This window comes from Heterocephalus glaber, unplaced genomic scaffold (genome assembly GCF_053883595.1).
Source record: "Heterocephalus glaber isolate CG9 unplaced genomic scaffold, H.glaber_assembly_v1.0 deba00001097, whole genome shotgun sequence".
Taxonomy (NCBI): Eukaryota; Metazoa; Chordata; class Mammalia; order Rodentia; family Bathyergidae; genus Heterocephalus; species Heterocephalus glaber.
Genome location: NW_028258191.1, coordinates 4,215,494 through 4,240,336, shown reverse-complemented (window position 1 = coordinate 4,240,336; position 24,843 = coordinate 4,215,494). Strand labels below are relative to the sequence as shown.

Genomic DNA, 24,843 nt, shown 5'->3' with positions numbered 1-24,843 from the left:
TCTGAATAGGTTTTATATTATACTCTGAAATACAAAAATTTAGGAAAGTAGTTTAAAAATTGAGTATTTTATTACAGTTTGTCAGTGTTAGTTGTTCCACTAGGTATAGACTGAGTTTTGGTAATATAAAGATAATAATTCTTTTTTTCAAACCCCAGCCAAGAATTTCAGTTTCTTTGTAGTAACTGGTAATAATTTGACTGCTGTGACTGGAGACATTTCTAGTGAATTTTTTAGGCATTGCTATTGAAGCAGGACCTTTTTTTTTTTTTTTTTGAGACAGGGTCTCTATGTAGTTCAGGCTGGCCTTGAACTCACTATGTAGCCCAGGTTGGCCTTGAACTCACCATGATCAGCCTCCTGAGTGCTGCGATTACAGGCATGTGCCACCATGCCCAGCGAAGCAGGAACTCTTGGACAAGTCATTATACTGGCGATGCAGGAATCTTATCATTAACTATGAGAACTATTTCTAAAAGATCTAGAATTATGACATCAGATAGGTTGTTTGGAAGAAAACTTACATGGCACTGGGGGAATAAGATCATAGTTAATGATTGAGGCTCTAGCTGCAAATTCATCTCTTCTTCCTGAGACACCTAATCACTTTATATTCTATTTCGCTATATTGCGTTAATAGATAGTGGGAGTGGGAAGTAGTTTTCATCTCTTTGATTTGTCTGGTCCTCTTTTAGTAGTACTAGTAACTGGTGTATAGTGTTAAAAGAAAGTATTGAAATATTCCTGATTCTTCTATAGTAGAGACCTTTGAGAACAGCATCTATATGTTAGAATTGGGTTTGGGTTTATATTAGAATATAAGAGATGGGTTCTTAGGAAATTATATTAAAACATGGGCCAGGGGTTTAGCTCAGTGGTGTCGCACCTGCCTTGCAAACACAGGGTCCTGAGTTCGATCCCCAGTATCGGAAAAAGAAACCATTTAAAAAAGAAAATTATACTAAAACATACCTTTAAGACCTTTTTATTTTGATACAATTTTAATTAAAGTTTAAAATCTTGGTCTAATTTCCTGTTTATGAAAAAGTTGCCAGAATAGTATAAAGAATTCTGTAAATGCTTTCAACCCCTGTAGACATGAGTCGCTAAAATGTTGCCATTTAACAATATTTGCTTTCTCTGTTCCCTCTTACTATTTCTGTCATAATCTCTTTCCTCTCTCATGTAATTTTCACTTTTAACCCTTTTAGAGTAAGCTGTAGGTGTCATGTTTTTTAAAAAACGTTTTCTCATATAGAGTACAGTTATCAAAATCAGTAAATTGTTGTTGATGTATTGCAATTAGTAAACCAGTTGGCCGCATGCATAATTTAATAATTGTCTCACTAAATATCTTATAAAGGAAAATTCCACGTAATGCTTTTCATTCATAGATCAGGTCTCTTCAGCCTACTCCTAAGTCTTTTTATGCCTTATGCCAGTGACATTTTTCAAGTACAGCCTAATTATTCTGTAGAAAGTTCTTCAGTGGGTTTACCTGTTTCCTCATGATGTGATTCACATTAAATGTAGGGAGTCTTTTGTTTTACTTATTGATTGCAGATGGAATCATGCAATATTTGGAATCATGCAAATGGAATCATGCAGTATTTGTGGCTGGCCAATTGCACTTAACATAATATCCTCAAAATTCACACATGCTTTAACATATGACCCGATTTTCTCTTTTTTTAAAGCTGAGTAATACTTGATTGTATTATACCACATTTTCTTTATTCATGAGTCTGTGGACATTTGTTCCACCTCTTGACTATTATGATCCAGTACTGCAGGAAGTGTGGGTATGTACATATCTCTTGAAGATTCTGTTTTTATTACTTTGTATATGTATATACCCAGAAGTGGGATTGTATCAGCGTTCTATTTTTAATTTTTTGTTTGTTTTGGTACTGGACCATCCTGATACGTGTAGAGGGGTGACATCTTATTGTGGTTTTGATTTGCATTTCCCTGATGATTATTGATGTTGAGCATCTTTTTGCCCATTTATGTATTTATTTTGTTTTTTTGAGACAGATAGTTCAGGCTGTAGTTCAGGCTGTAGTTCAGGCTGGCCTTGAGCTCACGGCAGTCCTCCTGGCTCAGCCTCCCAAGTACTAGGATTACAGGCATGCACCACCACACCTGACTTTTTGGCCATTTATGTATCTTTTTTTTTTTTTGTACTGAGAATCGAACTCAGGACCTTGCCCTTGTGAGGCAGGCATGCTGCCACTGAGCTAAATCCCCGGCCCTTATTTATGTATCTTCTTTAAGGAATGCCTATTCAAGTCTTCTGTCCAGTTGTAAAGTGCGTTATTTTTTTGCTCTTGAGTTGTAGGAGTTCTTTATATGTTCAGGCCATTAATCATGTATCAAATACATGTCTTCTTTGCAGATTTTCTCTTTTTTTTGCCTGTTTCCTTTGTTATACAAAGTTTTAAAGTTTTTTACACTGCCGTTTGTCTATCTTTGCTTTTGTTGCTTTTGCTTTTAGTGTCATAAAGAAATTATTATCAATCCAGTCATGAAGCTTTCGTCCTGTGGGGTTTTTTTTTCCTGTAGGGGTTTTAAGTTTGAGGTCTGATGTTTGGGTCTTGAATTCATTTTGAGTTAATTTTGTATGCAATATAAAGTAAGAATCCAACTTTATTCTTTTGCCATGTGACTATTCAGTTTCCCGACATCATTTGTTGAAGAGACATTTCCTTGTTGTCTAGTGTAGGGGACTTTGCCAGCCAATTGACCACCATATACCCTTGCTAGCCATTTATTTTGGGGCTATTGTATTCCCATTGATCTGCATGTCTTTATGCTAATGCCATACCATTTTGATCACTTGCTTTATAATAATGTTTTGCAGTTTTAAGTCTATGCTTTTAAATAAGATATATCCCTGTCAGAGCTGGTTTTTAAAAAGAACTTATGGTAAAATCTTTAGCAGAGTCTCTTCAGTAAAGGAAATTATTCACTGCTCTCCAAATTTTGTTTTATAAGATTCGTTTTTCAGATCTGCTAAGACTACTGTTTAAAATGTTTCTGATATCTTCTATATACTGAGTTTATATCCTTGTCTATTCACTATTTTGCTAAAAGTAAGATAAGAGATTTATTGGGAAAAAATTGTATTTTCAAGTTCCTGAACACCTGGTGATCTATAGAGATATATTATCTTTGTATGATATTTATTTTATACTTATTCTTAATATAATTTCTATTCTTATACACAGTATTATTTTAATATTAATTTGTAGTAGTTAAGCCACAGTACTATCTGAACCCAGGGATCTTAAGACTTTTTTGCTGTAATTCTATGCTTGGTGAAAAATAGATTGAGAGTAAACAAAAAAGATACTAGGTTTGAACAGAAAATGGGGAGAAATGTCAGAAGATAAATAGGGATCACTTTCCTAGAATATTTTTGTATCACAAAATTGATTTCAGATTTATAAAATAACTTGATTTTAATTTAAAATAATGTAGTCAGTTGATTCCATGTAAAAAACTGGAGCTTTGGTGGGGCAGTTGGTTAGCACACCGGTAGTTAGATAAAAACAAACCATATCCCTGTTCAGCCTCCATTCTAGCTACTCTAAATAAAACTACTTTTATTGCTTCATATATTCTTAGGATTTCTTTATGTTAATTCAAGTACATCAGAATTTATATTTTTATAGTTCCCATTGCACAGAATTTAGCACACTATTTATATGTTACTGAATCTTACGGTTTTTTTATGCTTAAGAACATAGTCTGGAGCAGCATGTCCAGTGTATCCTTCTTCTATTCCGACATAATAGGACACTGTGTGCCAGTTTATTATCCAATTTCCTATAAAAGTAAACTTGTGCTTATGTTGTTATTGCATACAGCACTTGAGGAATAACCATGAACACACAGAATTTCATAAAGATATGGTTATATCTGTTCATTACCAAAGTTGCCAAGTAGTACTCTTTAGAAGTTGTAGTGTTTTATATTTATACCAGCAAAGTATGAGAACGTTTGTTTCCGGATGCTCTCATACTTAAAAAATTGCTTTTGGGTGGGGCAGAGGGGTTTACTGGGAGTTGAACTCAGGGCCTTCACCCAACCCTTTTTTAAGTTTTTTATTTTGAGACAGGGCTTCACCAACTCATTAAGTTGCCCGGGGTGGGTTCAAACTCAGAATTCTCCTGCTATCATATTCAGTTAGCAGTTAGCTTTTAATTTTTGGAATTTTCCCAGTCTGGTGGGTGAGAAATGGTAAGTTTCAGTGTAATTTTTTTAAAGTATATGTGCTGCAAAAATATACTTTTAAATATACTTTAAAATAAGCTTTTTATTTTGGAAAAATTTTGAGTTTATAGAAAAGTTGCAAAGATATATAGATAGATAGATCTAGATAGATAGATACATAGATAGTCATGTGTACCACTTGCTTATAGTTTCCGGTAATGTTAGCATCTGTCATTACCATGGTACCTGTGTCAAACTAGAAACTAGTTGTTAGAACATTAAGAACTAGAATCTAGCTTTTACTTCCAATTTCTCTCAGTATTGTAATTTCAATTTATTATAAATGAGTAGAGCTTTTGCAAATATTTAGGCGCTATTTGCATTTTTATCTCCTGAGCCGTTACTATCCCTCACTGAATTTTCTTTGAATTGTGGGAAAGCAACAGGGGAGAAAAAAATCTAAAGAAGGGAAAATGAGAAATGGCACAAAGAGGGGAAATGAAAAGATTATTATCTTTACACACCTGGCTTTATTTCTTTATTTTTGTAATACTGGGTTCAAACGCAGGGCCTTGTGCATACTAATTAAGTCCTCTGTCACTGAGCTGTACCCAGTCCAGTGACTTTTTTAATCATTATTTTTTATTATATATCCCATAGATCTTGTCTAATATTTAGAGACTCTATCCCTTCTGTAATGATGACGATCCTTACCTGAAAGATTCTAAGTATCCACTTTTTTTTCTTATGATTGATAGTTCTTACAGTTGTCATCATTGCCACTAATTTTGGCTAATAATATTTGTTATTTATACAAAATGTGAATTTTTCAGAGAGGGAGAGGAATATAGTTGACTAATCAAAAAGAAGAGAATATTGATTGTGGTATAGATCAAAGTAGTCAGAACAAGTTGGATCACTATCTGATGTAGCAAATGACTGAATTTTTCTTCAGTTTATTTTATTTGTAAATGGTGGACGTGGATCTATTGAATATTGTCTCTGACTAAACCTTACAGTTGAGCACATTTGGACAATGAAAGTGAAAGATACTCTTGCTGTATCTCTAGGTTAAACTTGTAAAGTAAATCAGAACCTTGGAGAGCTCCACTCAGGCCAAGGTGATACTTGGCTTGCTTCTGAATTTTGAGATGCACTAGCTTTTCAACAGCTATTCCTGTAAGTTATTTGAAGCCTGAAGACCTTAAAGATTTACAGAGTCTTGAAGTTAAGTATATTTCACATGAGGCACAAGTAAAATTTATAATGTTTTAGAGAGAAGACTGGAATAGTGCTTCTCAAAACATGATCTGTTTCCGGCACCTGCCTCATAAGCGCAAGGTCCCAATTTCAAATCCCAGGTACCAAAAAAGAAAATGATCTACTACTGCTTAGGAAGTTGTTAGAAATGCAGACTAAGAAGTTCCACCGTAAGTATACTAAAGAGATCAAGGAGGAACTTTGGAGTCTTTCTTCAACTTTTATAAGGCTAAGAAGTTTATGGGATATGCACACCCATGTTTGTAAAAGCACAGTTTGTAATAGCTAGCTAAATCTTGGAAACAGCCCAAATGCTCATCAACCGATGAATGGATAAAGAAGATGTTCTTTATAAAATGGAGTACTGCTCAGCCATAAAGAAAGATAAACTAGCCGGTCCCAGCACCCGGAAGGAAGCTCCCCCACTGCCATCACAGGATCCTAGGGCACAGAAGGTGAGCTGCGTGGGCGCCAGAAGCACACTCCCCCCCCCCACCCGTGGAAATGAGAAGATACATAAACAAGCCTCAAACACAGACTTCCAGATCACCTACAGCAACCCCATGGGGAAATGAGATGGAACACTCTGATACTCAACCATCTGGACTCTCTGAACTGGCAACAAAAGAGGATCTGGGAAAAATGAAATCAGAAATAATTACTCAGATAACAGCAAAGATTTTGCTCATGGTGCAAGACATCATTAATAAATCTAGAGAGGACACAGATAAAAAAATAGAGGATCTGAGGAACATGATGGAATCCCAACATAGGAAACAAATGGAATCCATAAAACAAATACAAACAGATTTCCAAGAGATTAAAAGTGCCATGCAAAGTCTGCGCAGCAGAATGAACCAATGTGAGGATAGAATTTCACATATAGAAGATAAGATTGCAATTAGTGAGGAAGAAAAGAAAAATTGCTATAAAATTGTAAGGGAACATGAGAAATCAATCCAGCAGCTGCTAGACGATGCAAAGAAGAATAACATAAGACTGATTGGAATCAATGAAGAAAGAGGAGAGAGTGCAGATGACATAAAAAAACTCTTCACAGAAGTGATGGCAGAAAACTTCCCAAGGAGGGGAAAAGAACTTGACATACAGATAAGTGAGGCATATAGGACTCCAGCTAACCTTAATCAAAAAAAATCTACACATAGGCATATAATAGTTAGGATTCCAGAAATCCAACAGAAGAATAAAATTCTACAAGCAGTGAGAGAAAAGAAACAAATCACATACAAAGGAAAGCCCATCAGAATCACAGCAGACTTCTCAATGCAAACCCTCAAGGCAAGAAGAGCTTGGAGTGACATATTCCAAGCCCTAAGAGCAAACAGCCTCCAACCCAGACTGATGTACCCTGCAAAACTATCTTTCAAATTGATGGAGAAATAAGATACTTTCATGATAAAGATCACCTCAGGAACTTCATGAATACCAAACCGGGACTCCAAAAAATTTTAGACAATACCCTAGGAAAAGACAATGAGGATCACAAGCCCAGGAAACCCAACAGAATGAATCCATTGGTCATGACAAATTAAACGCAAAGGGGGAGAATCCAACAAAAAGAAAAAGTCATGACAAGACTTTTAAAACTTTTGACTTCATCTCCCTAATGAGTGTATAATTCAATCTTATTATTGTACTGATTAGTATTTTTCTCATTCTAGAATTGCACACCATTCCTTGTGCTATACTGGCTATTTATCATCTTCTTATGTCTACATTTTAATTGGGTTGTCTATTAATGAGCTCTAAGAATTCTTTCTATATTCTGCTCATAGGTTGTATGCATTGTAAATATGGTCTGTTTAAGGACTACTTTTCATTTTAATGATGTCATTTAAAGTTCTAAATTTTGATGGAATCTCATTTATCAATTTTTTTCTTTTATACATCATGTTTTTTTGTATCCTAGGTAGTTCTTGCCTACCCTGAATTCATAAATATTTTCCCTTATAATTTCTTCTTAAAGTTTTATACTATTAGGCTTTCTTATTTAGGTTCATAGATCCCTTCAAGTTATTTTCATGTATGGAAAAAAAGGGTTGAGGTTAATTTTTTATATATGGATACCAGGTGTTCTAGTGCCGTTTGCTGAAGACGCTATCTCTTCCTCGGCTCTTGAATCGAGTTTATAGTCTATAAAATGCTAATGTTAAATAATCTTTCAAAACTCAGTGAACCATATATGTGTGGTTCTAGTTCTAGATTCTCTGTTTTATTCAAATGACCTATATGTCTTTCCTTACACCACCACTGCCTTGATTACTGTAGCTTTAGAAGAAGTCTTAAAATTGGGTGCTAAATGTCTTCCAGCACTGTTTTTGTTTTTGTTTTTGGCTTTTCTGGGTCCTTTGTACTCCTACATAACTTTTAAATTTCAATATCCAGTTCTATAAAGCAAGTATACACAGACCTGAATTTTTATATATGCCTTGTGTTTTCTAATCCTGCTAAATTCAAGAACAAGTTCTAGGGGCTCCTAGAGATTTCTTAGTATTTTCTCTGTAAATGATCATTTCATCTACATATAAAGATTTTGCTTCTGCCATGCCAATCCTATCCTAGTTGTGTCATTTTATTGCCAGACTATTTTGGTGGGGAGTAGGTTTCAAAGTTTAATGGACAGATAAAGAGTAAGCATATCTGCCCTTGTTCCCCACCTTAAGGAGAAAGCATTGTATCTTCTCCATTCATACAAGGCGTTCTCGCTGGAAGTATGGAGTACATGTCTTTAATTTGTTGAGAAGTTTCTGTTCTACTTCTAGTCTCCTGATAGCTTTTACCATGAACAGCTGTAGAATTTAGTCCAATACTCTTTCTCCAACTAGTGACAGGATCATATGGCTTTCTCCTTTCCTGTGTTAAAATGATGACTTTTGGGGGTGGATCTTCCAATGCTGAACCAACACCGCCATCCCTATAACAAAACCTCTTTTTTTTTTTTTTGGTACCAGGGATTGACCTCGGGTCCTTGCGCTTGCACAGCAGGCAGTGAAACCACTGAGCTAAATCCCTGGCCCAAAACCACTTTCTACATCCTGCCAGATCTGACTTCTAAGAGTTTGTTTTGTTAAACAAATTTCTATTTATGTTTGTACTTTTTTCTTCTATTATCTTTATCCAGTTTTAGGATTAGCACAATGTTGATTTCCTGAAATGAGGGGAGACATGTTCCTTCTTTTTTCTGCTTTAAATGTTTGATATAATTTATCAGTTAAAATGTTTATGAGCCTGCTGTTGTCATATAGGTAGGTTTTCAAGCTAGGAATATACTTTCTTTAATAGGTGCTATTCAAATTTTATATTTCCTCCCGAGTTAGTTTCATTAATTTGTCTTCTAAGTTACTTCTTAGAAGTTGTCAAATTTATTTCAAAAAAGATTTTTGTAATATGCTTTCTATATCCTTTTAAATCCTGTAAAATCTGTGGTAATATCTCCTAGATCTTAATATTGTAATTTAAAAAATGTATAACTGATATTGTGTAACAGGAAGAAAAGGTCTAAAAGAGCAGGGGAATAGTGGGGTAGGGGAAGGGGAAAAAGGGAAAGGAAAAAATATGAGGAGGAAAAAAATGGAAACAAAGTCTTTGCAAATAGGGAAGGGTGGAGGGGGTGAAGGGAGGGCAAGGGAAGGGGAAACAAAATAAGAACCAAGAGACTCATGTAATGGTACAAGATCTCAATGATGAATGTAACTGTATTGTATACCTAAAATGTACTAATAAAGTTAATGGGGGACAAAAAAGATATATCATGTACAGGTACAAGCACCCAATGATAAATGTAAACGTATTGTATACCTAAAATGTACCAATAAAAAATTTTAAGGAAAAAAAAAAAAGAAAGATAAACTTAGGGGGCAGGGATGTAGCTCAGCGGCATCACACCTACCTGGCAAGTACAAGGTCCAGAGTTCGATCCCTGGTACTGAAAAAGAAAGATAAACTTGAGATATTTATAGCTAAATGGATGTACCTTGAGACCATACTCTTAAGTGAAATAAATTGGACACACGTGTAAATACTGCATTGTTTCTGTGGTGTGAGAAACTGAAAGTGTAAATGAGGACTAACGTGTAATAGATGTTATGAAATAGGAAGAAAATATTCAAAAGGAAAGGGAAACTAGGAAAGGGGCCAGGGGAAAGAAAAGATGGGAAGAAAAGAAGAAAAAATGGAAACAAAGCTTTTGTAAATAAGGAGGGGTAGAGGAGTTGAAGGGAAGGAAGTAGAATGAGAAAAAATAGGAAGCAAGATATATCATGTACAGGTACAAATTCGCTATGTTGAATGTGATCATTATGTATACCTAAAATGTACAAATAAACTCAATTTTTTAAAAAAGGAAAAAAAAAGTGTATAGGGTCTTAGGAAAATGTTATTTTATTCAAACCTCTGCCTGATTCATCAGTCTACCTACCTAGTGTCCACTTTAGTGTATACCACATGCCATTTAACTGAGATTTTAAAATGTAATAGTATTTATTGATGTTAGACTCGTAAACCTATTCAACTTTTTAAAATATGCATTTTAAATATGTGTATACAACTTTGGGCATGTGGTTCTGAATATTTGTGTTACTTTTGAGGTGGATTTAGATCATACAGCCTCCTATCGTATCATTTTTGGTAATTTATATTTTGTGGTTAAGTATATGCCTTCTGCTCTCTTGACCTTGTTCCTTTTGCTCTAAAATCCCTTTGCATTCACTTTATGCTTTATGGTATTGCTGTCCAGCCTAATTTTGAGAGGGACCTTCTATAGATGTTGTACTTGAGGTACAGTCTGGTTGTTACTGGACTCAAAGTAGTAAACATGGTTTTGAAAAGTCATTTAAGAAAAAAATACTATTATCAATACTCAGAGAACTTTAAAAACAAGATATATATGGTATGGCCAAATATGGTGAATGTTTAAATATTTTAATCTATTATAGTAAAAGATACATAGCCATTTTTCTTTTTAGGCCTCTCCCCCATACTTCAATTACACTTAATCCCATCATTCTTGCTACTTTCTAAAGCAGTTCTGGAAGTCCTCTTTCATGATTGTCTGTTAATTACTGTATGGCTGCCTCGAGCTCCTGAATCAATTCAAAATGTTTACCTTTCTTGGTCATTTTGACTTTGGGGAAGAGATAGAAGTCTCATGGCACCAGATCCAGTGAATAAGGTGAGTGACTACATACCACAGCATTTTTACAAGCCTCCGTTTTCATTGGATGGCATTCAGCAACAGATTTTGCTATATTTTTGCTCAGACCTCATAGAGTCCCTCATGAAAGAGGACTTCTAGAACTGCTTAAAAAAGTGATAAGAATGATGGGATATGTCTGAAGCCACGAATATTTTGCAGGGGCTTAATGTCAGTGTATCTTTTCCTGTAATATTTGTTAATTTAAGCATTCACTATATATTTTGATACTCATGCTTCTGTCTAGTTTTGTTGCCTGCAGAGAAATTAGGTATTGTCAAATTATTTCCAGAATTAAAATTTAGGAAACTCAAACACATATTAATGTAGGGACTTTGTATAAAGACAAATGTTGCTCTTTTAAAAAAAAGAAAACTACCATTGACAATTCATAGACAAATGGTGGAATTTTTATTTTTTACTTGAAATAACTTTAAGAAAGTATGTAAGAGCTGTTTTCTTTTTAATTTTTAATATTTTTTAAACAAATATTTTAGGCCTGATATACCAGGTAAACAAGCATATTTTAGTCCAACTAAATATTTCTCTTTATTTCTATGTTAATTTTTATTGTCTTTGGTTATTTAATGTAATTTGTAAACTTAAGCATGTAAGTCCAAAGTTAAAACAGTCAATTTATTGATATCTGTGTTCCTTCTGTCAGCCCCCAAATTTTTTCATTGCTCCTGTTAGAATTAGAAAGGTTTAATTTAACTTCCTTGTAGTATAGTAGGTAAAGTGCTGAGCTTTATGGGCCAGGGTCCCTGAAACCTGTGTTCAGCTCACAAAGGTTATTGACCTATCCATTTTCTGACCTGTATTATATTTCCAGCTCTAAATTATGTGACTTTGATTATTTGTATTAATATGTTTTGATTTTCACCTTAACTTTTTGTTTTGTTTTGGCAATACTGAGGATTGATCCTAGGGCTTTTACCCTGAGATACATCCCCAGCCCTTTTGATATTGAAACAAGTTCTCACTAAGCTGCCCAGACTGGGCTGCAATTTAGGATTCTCCTGATTTAGCCTCCCAGGCTGCTGGGATTACATTTATATGCCACCATCTCTAGCTTTTGTGTTGTTTTTTTAGTAAGACTCCAGTAGTAGTAGTAGTAGTAGTAGTAGTAGCAGCAGCAGCAGCAGCAGCAGCAGCAGTAGTAGTGTAGGAAAACTGTACTGTCTTTAATCTCTGGCTGAATTTGAGGATTAAGTCAGAATAAAATAAATTAATGGGAGAAAGACAATACAGATTTTTACATCTGCATGCAGAACTGAATAGGAAAATAAAAACCCAAGAAGTAGATGGTCCTAGGTGTTAATAGATTTTTACACCTGCATGCAGAACACACTAGGAAAATGAAGACCCAAAAGGTGAATGGTCCTAGATACTACATACTAGGTTGGACAAAGAATAGCAGTTGTGGAAAATAATTAAAATAAAAGGGAAAACCAAAGGAGGAGAAGGGTTATTTTAACAATTCTTTTTGTATTGATTTTTTTTTGGTCCATCTCTGGTTGTAAGAATATTACTTCATTCCTGGTATGGGGAGTGCAGCTTCCTGTGTGTGTTTCTTGTCCTGCTTTCAGGACAAAAAAAGAGGTCACAGTGCCCTTCTTGTACCTGCTATTTACCAGGTGGCTTTAGCTCAAAATAATATTTATGCCAAAGTAGCATATTTTGGGATGACATATTATGTTACCCTTTTGTATACTAGAAAGTGAAAAAGATGTGTGGGGAAAGGGGAAAAATTTGAAAAGTGAGAACTAATCAAATTTTATTTTATGACATTAAGATTTTACTTTATTAAATATTGCATGAGCAACCATATTTAATTACATAATATTTGTCCACACTTGGTTTTTTTCCCACCAACACAACAAGAGGGAATTATGCGATTAATTGAACATCTGGGTTCTGGTCTGTTACTGCCCATAGGAGCTATTAATTTTTAAGATTTTTAAACCTTCTTCCATCCCCCATTTACTAGATAATAATAACTACTGTGTAATTTGGGCAAAGCAAATGGGAGTGTGTATCTCCCAGTGTATCTTTGTTTAGTTTCTCTTGACAAGGTACAAATAAATTATGAAATATTTAAGGAAGCACTTATTCTGGATATCTCCTTCTTTTAATTGCTAGTAGCTTATGCATTGTAGACCCTCCATAATTTTCTTTAGAGAAAGAATCAGTTCATAAGAAAAGGACTCTGAAAGCACAATAGAAAATATTATCTCCATTCTTCCTGCCTTTAGTGTCTATGACCTCTTTTTAAAAAATTCCTGTCCAGAAGACAAACTTTAGGTGGACTATATTCCCTAACAAGAACAGAGTAATTTTGGTTATTAAATTTTTTTTAAATCAGGATTGTTATTCTTTTATTTATATTACTTTACCCAGTTGTTAAGAGATGTGAGAGAAAAATGTACAACTGGCCCTCCATATTTCAAGGATCTTGGCATCTATGGGTTTAATCAACCTGGATTGAAAATGTTTGGGGGAAAATTGCATCTGTACTGCACATGTACAAACTTTTTTTCTTGTCATTCCCAAAGCAGTATAGTATAACAACATGTAGCATTTACATTGTACTGGATATTATAGTAATCCAGAGATGATTGAAAATTATACGAGAAGATGTGAGTAGGTTATGTGCAAATACTATGCCATCATACATAATGGAAATTGAGCATCCATAGATTCTGACATTCTGTGGCAGGGAACAGAGAGAGTTCTGGGACCAATTTTCCATGTATGCCAAGGTGCAGTTATATGTATGGGAAATTTTGACCCAGTGTAAGAAACTACTGTCAAACAATAAATGTGCGCTCTCTTGGTGGAAATACTCAAGTTGGATTTGCCATGCTTCATAATTGTAGTACATTTTGGGAGTTTTTATCATTTTGGCTTTCTGTTGGGTTTTTATTTTTGCATCTTTATTATGCAAACTAGTATGAATTGAAGAACATGAAGGATTATTGCCAACTTTTTTTTTCTAAAAAGATTACACCTTTGGAAGGGAAGTTCTTGGTAGCATGCGATACAAGTGCCTTGCAAAAAACTCCAACTCTGAAATACACACCCAAAGTAATCTCTTTACTGTAAGGAACCAGAAGTAAGGTGAACTTTTAAATCAGAGGATAGGCAAAACCTAAACTGGATCTGGTCAAGTAATTTAAAGAATGCAATATAGCATTCTTGTTGGAAGATGAATAGATTATGTTCTAAGCCCAATAACCATAATGTATGTGTGTTAGAAAAATCTCAATGGACACAAAGTTCATTTCCTGTCCCAGTGCATTTATAAGTAAAAGTCGGTATCAACATAATGAGAACCTATAAGGCCTCCAGGACAGGGGATTGTCTTTCCATCGATTGCATCTCTACTTCTGTATCTGATCCATTAAATAAGCACTTAATAAATTGAATTAGCACAAACCAAACATTTAACATTTTGCAAACATCTTTTGACTCACTATAAACTATTCCTATGTTACATGTCAGAAATAAGGTATTGTTTGAATGCAGTACCAAGTATTTCTAAATTTTTTTGCACCATAACGAGAAATGAGAAGGAAATGATGGAATAAAATCCTTAGGTACTTCTGGAGATGGATGGTGGTGACAGTGGCACAGCAGTGTGAATGTACTTAGTACTGTTGAGCTGTACGGTTAAAAATGATTAAGATGAGCTCATCCCTGGCATCCCAGCACTTCGAGAGTTTATGGGGAACTTAGCCATTTAGCAACATCCAGTTTCAAAGTAAAGTAAAGGGACTGGGGCCTGGCATGGTGGTGCATGCCTATAAATCCAGCACTCAGAAGCCTGAGACAAAAGTGAGGCCTGAGCTACATAGTGAGACCCTGTCTCAAAAAACAAACAAAAAAGGGCTGTACACATAGTGTAGGACGAAGGCCCTGGGCTCAACACCCAATACCATACGCAAAGTTAAGATGATAAATTTTATGTTACATTTATTTTATCGCAACAGTATACCAATTTAAAAAAAAAACTTTGGCGGCAAATTGAGCATCAGTAGTGATGTATGTACATGATTTTGCCTATAAAATACTTTTATTTACATTTCCCTCATTAAGTGGTAAGATTTCTAAACAGTATCATTCATTTTCAAAAAGAACTAAACAAAATTTGTATCTTTTAGATCTTATAAGAAAAATGAGACATGATCAGATAGTTATTCCTTTTATTCTCAGTAATTTATGTTTGTTGTGTACTCTGTACCATATATTTCTGTAATTACCAATTAGCCCAGCAACAGTTGATGAAAAGGAGACTGGTATCCATAATATGTGGAAGTTCATCTAGGGGAGCTGGAATAAGAAAAAATATCTTCACTGGGTAGGGCCAAAGACTTTGGCTTGAGTGCTCCATCTATAAGGGCCCTTTCAATTCTAAGAAAATTAAAACCAAATGCCTGCACTTAGGCATTTTCCTGGAGAGGTGCCCTTTTTGTCAGGCACAGCTCTCACCTAGTAGCAGATTACTTTTTGTCCTGAAGCCTCGGCACAGCACTCTGTTACAGTGTTTTGCTTCAGCACCCTCAAGCTAATGATTCCCTTTTATTATTGTATGTGTGTATGCGCACATTTTTATTATCCCTCGAAGTAGCTCACTACTCATACCTATCATAAAATATTTAGTCACTGTGCACTTTTGACTGCCCTGTAAATATGGCTGATCTCTTTTTATTTCCTTCTTTTTTAAACAGTTGGTTTGTTTGAAGTTTGATCTATAAAATTAGGCAATTAAATATACAGAACAACTTAAGTTTTTTTGAATTGAGATCCATAATGCTCGCATGTGTTGTAATTGGTTAATCAGTCTCTTCAGACTCTTTTTGTTTTCACTTTTGTATTAATAACAAATTATTTATGCGGTAGTCCTGAATAGGCATAAGAACTTCTTGTTTTTAAAAGAAAACATTTAATAAATGATATCATAAGCCCAAAAGTATGCTGGAAAAGTATAAATGGTTAGAGGGGAAAAAGAGCTTCAATTTTTTAATGCCACTTTTTGGTATGTCCTGAGTCACCATTCTTTCCTGTTTCTAAGATCATGATTTTATTGTAATTGGTTTAGTTTTAAGATGGTAACATATTAACAAATTATTATTGATACAGGCTTTTCAGTCTGTCCAAAATTATGCATTGTAAGTGGAATGAAGCAGCATTTCCAGTTGACAAATGGATCTATGGGTAATGAGGTATTTCTTAAAGCTTGTGACAATTAAACCAACAAATGGTGGCATTGAGAAAACTATTGACAAAGTACAACCAGGGAATGTTCAACTCAATATATGCAGGAATCTGTACTTTAAGTAAAAGAATGAATACCTGAAGCAGTACAAATGGTAACCAGGTACCAAGAAAACAGACAGTGAGCCTGGGCAAGAGTATTCTTTTAGAGTTTACAATGTAACTAGGGAGGGATGAAGAAGGAAAATACAAGATAGGCTCATTCATATAGGAAGTTATTTGAATAGCCTGTACCAAGGTAATCACTTCTGACCAAGAGGTTATAAAAGCCATAAATAAAATTATCATCATGGAAAGTGATAGGCAGTAACTCTGAATGCTGACATAGATAGAACATTGGTAAGAAATAGTCTGTGCCTTCAGGCTTTGGTAGATACCTGGTTCTCCCAAAACATAAGCAAGGACTGAAATCCAAATCAAAATTACTGCCAAGAAATAAAACACCTTCTGACATTTAGATGATAGCTTCGTGAGTTTAGAGAAATTCAGGCAATAATCTATACAAGATACTAAGAAGACTGGATAATGCAAAAAGCCATAAGTAAAGGAAATAATTTGCGCAAAGAGAGAGATATGGTATTTAGTAAACCTAATACCTAAAAGTACAAAATCCCTGAAATAGGATATAATGGAAATGCTTACCAGAAATAAAAAATCAACAAATGCTAATGAAACACAAAAACATTGCATAAAATTTTGATAGCTGTTTTTTCTTCTCATTCCTAGTGGGAGGATATTTAGTAATATTTTCCCAAGTACAATCAAGAACAACAGAAAAGTAGCATCTAGAGGCTGATTCGTTTTTTGTAACTGGTTCTGAAAAGAGCAGCTGTCTGAAGAAAAAGATGTCATATTTTTAAATTTCAAGAAGACCTGCTGGAAAATACATGATAAAACACTGCTTCACTTTATTTTCCGTTCACATACTATAGTTTAACTTGACCTTATCTGAAAAAGTTCCATCACAGGTTCGTGGTACAAGGGCAGCGAAGCATCGCTGCCAATCTGACGACTGCCAAGTGGTGTTGCTTGGAGGAGGCCTAGATGGAATGACCAGATGAGTCTCTCCAGAGTCTTCCTAACCAGTGGTCCTATTTTATTTTGATTTTGCTGCCTTTAATTATGTCACTGTTGGTTCCTTGCATTTCATTTTGCTATGCCAAAATGCTATGTAAGCTATCCTTTGCTGGTGTGGGTTATCTCTGGAAGTTGAGTTGCTGGCGCTCCTCGCGCGGCTCCGGGCCGCACCTTCCTCCGGAGTCCGCCAGCAGAAACCACTGGCCGGAGCTCGCGCCCCGCGTCCCGCGCAGGGACCCTACCCGCCCCGCCGCAAGGTCACCGCGGTCTTCAGACTCTTTTAATTGGGAACCAAACATTTATCCTGACTTTTCTATGAACTGTACCTCAAGATCTCTAAACAGTTGAGAAGGGCAAAGTTTCTCTTTGTATAGAAGTATTCCAGCTGCAGTAAACCAACAAAGAATGATAGAATAGCGCAATTTTTCAACCACTAAATGAATTAATGAATCAATGAAATGACCATTAATGGTTGCTGACATCACAGAAGGTGAGAGAACCAAAAATTACATACTTTCCAGTAGAGATTAGTTTCTTACTACCCTCCAAAAATGACTGAAAATCTTTTATTTTAGAATAATTAATGGTTATGGATTTATACATATTTTATTGTTTCAATTAATGCCATTTATTATCTTCATTAATACACACTTTCACTTGTATTGAATCAGTAGGAAGCTATTCAGACTAGCTCCTAAGTCTTTTGTCATGACTCTGCCATCCTAGAAAGAACACTAGATATACTGGTCCACATCTGAAAACAGCCATTTCTGCTGGATGCTCTTGTTCTTTTGGGGGGGCGGGGGGGGATTGCACTTAGAGATTAAAAGCTAGGCATTAGGGATATTCATTGCTCCTGTATTGCCCATTGTCTCTAAGGGTTTTGTTGTTGTTGTTGTTGTTTTGTTTTGTTTTTGTTTTTTGTGTATCGGGGATCGAACTTGGGACCTTGTGCTTTGTGAGGCAGGCAGTAGAACCATTGAGCTAAATCCCCGGCCCCTCTAAGGTTTTTTAATAGACCTAACCTGGGAAATATACACTTCAAAAAATTTAAAGATAAAATATATCATGTGTTTATACTACAGTTTCTTTCTCTTATTTCAAGAGTGCAAGGTTGGGCTGATTCATAGCTCAGTGGTACAGTGCTTACCTAACATATGCTAGGCCCTGAGTTCAATCTTTAGCACCACAGAAACAAAACAAGACTACAAGGTTTTAACCTTCAATACTTACTTACAGCTTTCTTCCATTTATCTCATATATCAATTCTTAAGGACATCCACATAGTCCCCATGTTTTATCCCAGGTATGCAAATTAGAATAACGTCATTGCTTCTGCCAACAATGTAATCGCTGAGGTTTGAGGTTTTTTGTTTGTTTTGTTTGTGGATCTGTTGGCTCCCTGCCCCTCCACCCCTGTGCTGGAGGTTGAACCCAGGGCCTCCCACATGCTAGTCTAATCACTATGCTCCATCCCTAGACTTTTTAAATTTTTTTAAATTTTTGAGACAGAGTCTTGGTAAGTTGCCCAGGTAGGCCTTGAATTTGCTAAACTCTCCTTCAGCCTGCCTAGTATCTGGACTTATAGGTGCGTGTTACTGTCACAGGCTGATAGTTTGATTTGATTTGGTTTGGTTTTTTATAGTACTGGGATTGAACCCAGGCCCACATGCATGCTTACCAAGAACTTTATTATCAAGATACATCCCCATCTCCTAATTTTGAATTTTAGGGATATTTTCCAATATTTTATTTTGTTTTGCCATTATGATAAAATATTTAGTGGTTCTAAAAGTACTATCTATCAAACAAGGTATATTCAGAGACATATAGTTGTTATCCCTTAAGCCCCTCCATCTCCATCATTCTATTCTTTCTTCGTCTAATTAACCCTTTCTTAATAATTTATTCAGTGACTGATAGGTAGACCAATGAAAGTTTAAAAAAAGGTTAGAAATACTGTATACCCACCCATACATAAGGAAATTTGATGTATGACTAAAGATGAATTACTAATCAATGAGGAAAGGATGGAAGTATTTGCTAAGTAGTGCTGGGACACTTGGTTTTTCCATATGGAAAAATATAAAAATAAACAAAATAACATGTTTAGAAGAAAATACACAAGGATATCTTTATGATCTAAAGGTAAAGATAGGATTCTTAAGGCAAAGAACAATTATAAAGGCAAGGAGTGATAAAATTTTAAAATTTTGCACACTAAGACGACGTAAACAACACAGGTTGGGAGAAGATATAAATGAATCCACTCCTTTTATGTAGGGGGAGAGTAGAGTGAAAAAACTGGGCTTCAGAATCCAACACACTTGTGTTCATTCTCAGGGGCTTGGTGCAAACCAGTTAAACCCTGTTCCTAAGTCTCGGTTTCAGTGTATTCAAAACGAAGATACAAATACCATACCTTTTAGCTTGTGTAAAATGTACATAAGATTGCATCAGTAGCAAACATTATGAATAACTAATTTGCAATACAATACTTTAAAGAAACAACTGAATTCGGACTTTGTTAAGGTATTAAAACTAACTGGAAATATGTAGGAATATGAAATCTAAGAATAAGTTCTGCCTTTGGACTTAGAACCTTAAAATACATTTCGATGAAGCTTAAGTAAACTCATGGTTTTGGACCACTCAGATAACTAATGCGAAAAATAAGGTGTAGTTATTCTAAGGATTTTTAATGCCTGTGAAATGAAACTAGAATTTTTCACATTTACATACTATTTTTTTTTGTGTGTACCTGGGATCAAACTTAGGACCTTGTGCTTGCAAGGCAGGCGCAGTGCCACTGAGCTAAATCCCCGGTCCTTTTCATCCTACTTTTTACTGCTTCACAGATGAAGTGTCACTTGACCCATAGTATAATAAATGACATCTTTTCACTTCTCCACTTCTATCATTAAGTATAATATTGTCTCTATAGTTTTTTTAAAGAGTTTACTTTTAAACTGGGCATGCTGGGGTACACCTGTAATCCCAGCACATGGGAGGCTGAGACCGATTGCTGAGAGTTCCAGGCCAGCCTGGGCTACATAGTGAGTTCAAAGCCAGCCTGAACTACATAGCAAGACCCTGTGTGTGTGTGTGTGTGTGTGTGAGAGAGAGAGAGAGAGAGAGAGAGAGAGAGAGAGAGAGAGAGAGAGAGGGAAAGAGAAAGACAGACTTTACTTTTAAATTTACGTCTCTTTTCATTAAAGCAAATAGATCCATCATTAGGCTTCATTAAAAAAATACTTTTTTCTCTAAAAAGATGAGTCTTCCCATGTTGAGGCTACTGCCTTCAAATCTTTTCTTCCTTCCTCCCTCCCTCCTTCCCTTCTTCCCTCCTTCCTTCCGAGGTATTTATATACAATGGAGTACTATTCTCCCATAAAGAAGAATATGCTTGAGTCATTTGTAGGAACATGAATACACCTTGAGATCATAATGTTAAATGAAATAAGTCAGATGCATATGCTTAAATATCATGGTTTTCCTTGTATGAGAAACCTAAAATATTAATAAAGAGGAAAATAAAAGGTAGTAGGAAATAGGAAGATCTTTTGAAAATGGGAAGAGGATCAAGAGATGAAGGGAAAGAAGGAAGAAGTGTATTAAAAACAATTAAGATGTTTTATGTATGTCTCACAACTCACAAGAGATACAATCATTGTATACTGCAAATGTGTACTAATAAAAAATAAAAATTGGGGAAAAACTAAATAGTGTAAATGCTGTCTTTTAAAACTACCTTTTTGTTGTATTGGGGATTGAACCTGGGCCTCAGTCATGCCAGCCAAGAGCTTCTCCAAGCCCTCTTTATTTTGAGACAGGGTCTCACTACTTTACATAATCTGCCCTTGAACATACGACTTTCCTGCCTCAGCCTCCCAAATACCTAGGATTACAGGCATTCACTACCACACCTGGCTCTTAAGTAATTACTTTATAGTATCTCTTGGTTTCATACTATTTGAAATGAGATTTTTGTTTATTTCTCTTCCTTCTCAGTACTGGTTGGTCTTAGACTTGCGGCATGGTTATCATTCATCATCCTGGATATTTCCTTGCTTCTCTCATATGTTTACCGTTTTTGAATTCCATGCCTCCTTCCTTTTAGATATACTCCCTTCTGATGGAGCACATCTTCTTGTAGCTTCCTATGAAAATGTATATAGAAGGTAAACTTTTCAGACCTTACATATCTAATTATTTTTATTCTAGCCTTATATTTGACTGACAATTTGAAGAATTTTAGGCCGGAGACTATGATCCTTCAGAATTTTGAACACTGTATCCTTGTCTTTCAACTTCCAGGGTTGCTGTTGAGAGAGCTAATGTTCTTTATTTTTTTGCTATTATGATTTTACATTTTGTTTTCCTGCTGTTTCTTTTTTTGGTACCGGGGATCGAACTTGGGACCTTGCACTTACAAGGCAGGCGGTGGAACCACTGAGCTAAATCCCTGGCCCTTCCTGCTGTTTCTTTTATATAATATCCTGTTCCTGTTCTTCCTTTGTAGATTCAGTATTATCTCTTTTAAGATGCAGTTTTTTCTTCTTGCATTGTCTTTGTTTCCTCAGAGGTCTTTCTTAATGTTTGTTTTCTGTCTTTTCTCAAATATTTGAATTACTTTACTATAAATTTATATTTTAATAAGGTAATTTTTTTTTCAGGAATCAGTTTTCCCATAATGGAATTCTTCAGTTTTGTTCCTGAGTGTCTGGCAGTATTTTTATTCTTATAGCAGAGTTGTGGGTTAGGGATAGAGCAGCTGGGTGGCTGTGGTGAGAAATTTCATCATATATCTCATAGACTTTCACTTACTGTCCTTTGCTATGGAGCCTTATACTTGTCTTCGTTGTGCCTGGTGCTCCACAGTCCACGGGCTGCCTGGATTAATCCTCAGGCTGATAACATATGAGAGGAAAAGTAGTTGTCTAGCTCCACTAGAAAAGGGAAAGGTCTAGATACCTGTATAAAGATTTCCAACCAGTCTCCCTATTTTAGAAGTGTCCTACCTGCTACCCTTTCAAAGAGTAACTTGATGAGAAAGGAAAGTTTCCTTCTTTTTTATCTGTGTTCTCCACCCCTCTCCCAACCATTTGGTAATTATTGTTCTCTTATCTGCTTATCATGTCCTTTATGGTTCTGAAAACTAGATTGATATTTTTCACCTTCATTCCCATTACCTTTGAGGATGTATGCCATTGCAGGGCGGTGGGGGTGGGGTCCTTTGCTTTTTGTTTGAAATTTTAAGACAAGCATGTGGCCATTTTGCCTTATTTAACCAGAAGTCACCTCTGTGTTCACGTTTTTGTTAGGATATCTGACCCAGGTACACTTTAAACCCTATTTGAGTATGGGTTGCTCATGTATGGTAGTTTCTTATGGAATGGTAATAAACAAGGCTGAAGAGGGTCCAGGGCCAGGCAGACACAGTAATTTACTGAGGTGGGTTCATGTAAAGAGTTCTGAATTCACAAGAGTAAGTAAAGAAAGATCAGTGTGGGTTTTATTGTTAGTGTAAAGCCTTGAATTTAAAGTACTTTTGAATGCCTTTATCCAGTATGTTGGAATTTGTACTAATATGCTGTTGCATCCTGGTTGTGTAAATAACCAGGAAAAAGAGGATGAGTAAATACACTCTAGATGTTGAATATCGATTCTTTAAAGGCCATGTGATGGAGACTGAAGTTTAGAAACTATAATGTTCTGGAGACACAAGTGTAGCCACTTAGAAAATACTGAGTATAACCTACAAAACTGGGCTTAGGAAGCCAAGAAATAATTCTTTTTTCTACTTTGGGACTAATTAAGAAATAGGCCTAAATAAAATTTGACCTTTATAGCTAATAAAAGTGATATTAGAAGGTAGGCTATACATGTGATTCAGTGGACTTTCTAATATTTAACCTCTGAATTAGACAAATTTTTCCTCGCGGTAGTTCACTGACTTGAGATCTTCCCCTGTAGGGGCAGTCAATTTCCTCTGCTTACTATGCAGTGGAGGGCTGACTAGAAAGCAGCCTCTAGGCAGGAAGAAGGAATTACAAGAGAACTCAAACCCAGAAGGTTCTGCGCTGATGAGGCTTCCCCTCATACTCACTAATCAGGAGAGTGATGAGACCATGAAAGGGTAGCAAGAAACTCAAAATATCCTTCCTATATTTTTCCCTCTTGAAGATTTGAGTAGAAAGATGAGGAATAAGTATTTCCCCTTAACAATACAATATGTAATAGGCATAAAATGTAGTAATATTAATTCATATTCATAAGAATAACTGACTCGGGCCGGGGATTTAGCCTCAGTGGTTCTGCTGCCTGCCTTGCAAGCGCAAGGTCCTGAGTTCGATCCCCAGTACAAAAAAAAAAGAATAACTGACTCATTGTGTGCTACATTAAATTGCATACTACTCAGTTTTGTACCAGGCTTACTAAGTCCTTTTTAATCTGAGAACATTTTGCCATATTTTGGCTTTGGGAAATTTCCTTGTATTATTTTTTCTTCTAGACTGTCTATATTTTCATTCCATTAGACATTTGTGCTTTTTAGATATTTATGTATGAATATGGCCAAGTAGTAGAGGACTTTGAAGTGTACTTTTCACTAAAAGTAATATTTGTTTTACCAGCAAATTTTAGACTTAACTGTATATTCTCTAAGTGATAACCAATCAACTTGTGAATGCTTTATATTCTAACAAAGTTATACCTACTTCTTTATCTACACAGAAACTGTTGCACTCCCTGCCAGAGAGCAACCAAACTTCCTTGATTAGTGCAGAAAACTTTCCAATCTGTTTTCTTTCCCACTTCTTTTTCCTTCTCATAATGATAATCATGCACATTTTTAAATTCTCGTGTTTTTCTATTGTTTATTGCTTAGCTAACATCACCACAAAAAATCTTCTATACAGACATATTCTTTATTAATCTCGTTCATATATTAATTTTATTGTTCTGCCACATCAAGAAATTTTCGACTCTACTGCCTTGCCTCCTCTTCTTCTCTTGTGTATTTGTTGGGAGGGGGGTTACTTCTTTATTTGATTGACTGGCCTGTTGAATAAGCCCACTATTTATAAGATTTGGTTTTTAGCAGGAAAAATTTTTCTAGATTTCAAAAATGAAGTATCAATAAAGCTTAGAGAATATTCTGCTTGTAGTTTAAAAGAAGCTCTTATATTTAAGAAATGTTATTTTTAATCAGTAGCTTTTAGTACTCACATTTTTCTCTTAAGTACTTCATGGAAGAAAACACATATGACTGAATTAATTGCTGCTTTTAAAGAACTTGTCTTTTCTTGTCTGATAGGGGAGATAATCAGTACAAATGAAGCAGCTGTACCTGGTTTGGAAGAAACAGAACATCTAAGTCTATAATGATTCTTATATAATTTTTTAATAAAAAGAGAAATAGTGGTGCTAGTACAAGTCCTTTCCCTGCTTCTAATTTAACACATTGTCAGCTCTCCTATCAGTTCTCACTATTAATTTTTCTAAACTATTTCCCAGCTTTTTTTGCCCCTTTCCCTCCCTCACAAGCTAGGGCGCTGGCTTTTTAAAGAATAGAGTAAGAACCCTCAGACAAAGGTCTGCTATCTCGAATCTATAAAGAACTTTAAAAAATCAGACCTCCCAAATTTAAAGACTCAATCTGAAAATGGGCATCTGAAATGAACAGACATTTCTCAGTCAAAGTAGAAATAGCAAATAAGCATGAAAAAATGTTCAACATCACTGGTCATTCGAGAGATGCAAATGAAAACAATGCTGAGATTCCACCTCATCCCAGA

The 24,843-nt window shown here is 35.4% G+C and overlaps 1 protein-coding gene and 1 pseudogene across 1 annotated transcript in view; one reads left to right on the top strand and one right to left on the bottom strand.

Annotated features, from left to right (window-relative positions):
• Epc2 (enhancer of polycomb 2) overlaps positions 1–24,843 on the top strand; it is a 148,469-nt gene that overhangs the window by 76,000 nt on the left and 47,626 nt on the right. The window lies entirely within an intron of this gene.
• On the bottom strand, positions 15,662–16,944 carry LOC101710446 (putative G protein-coupled receptor 160; annotated as a pseudogene).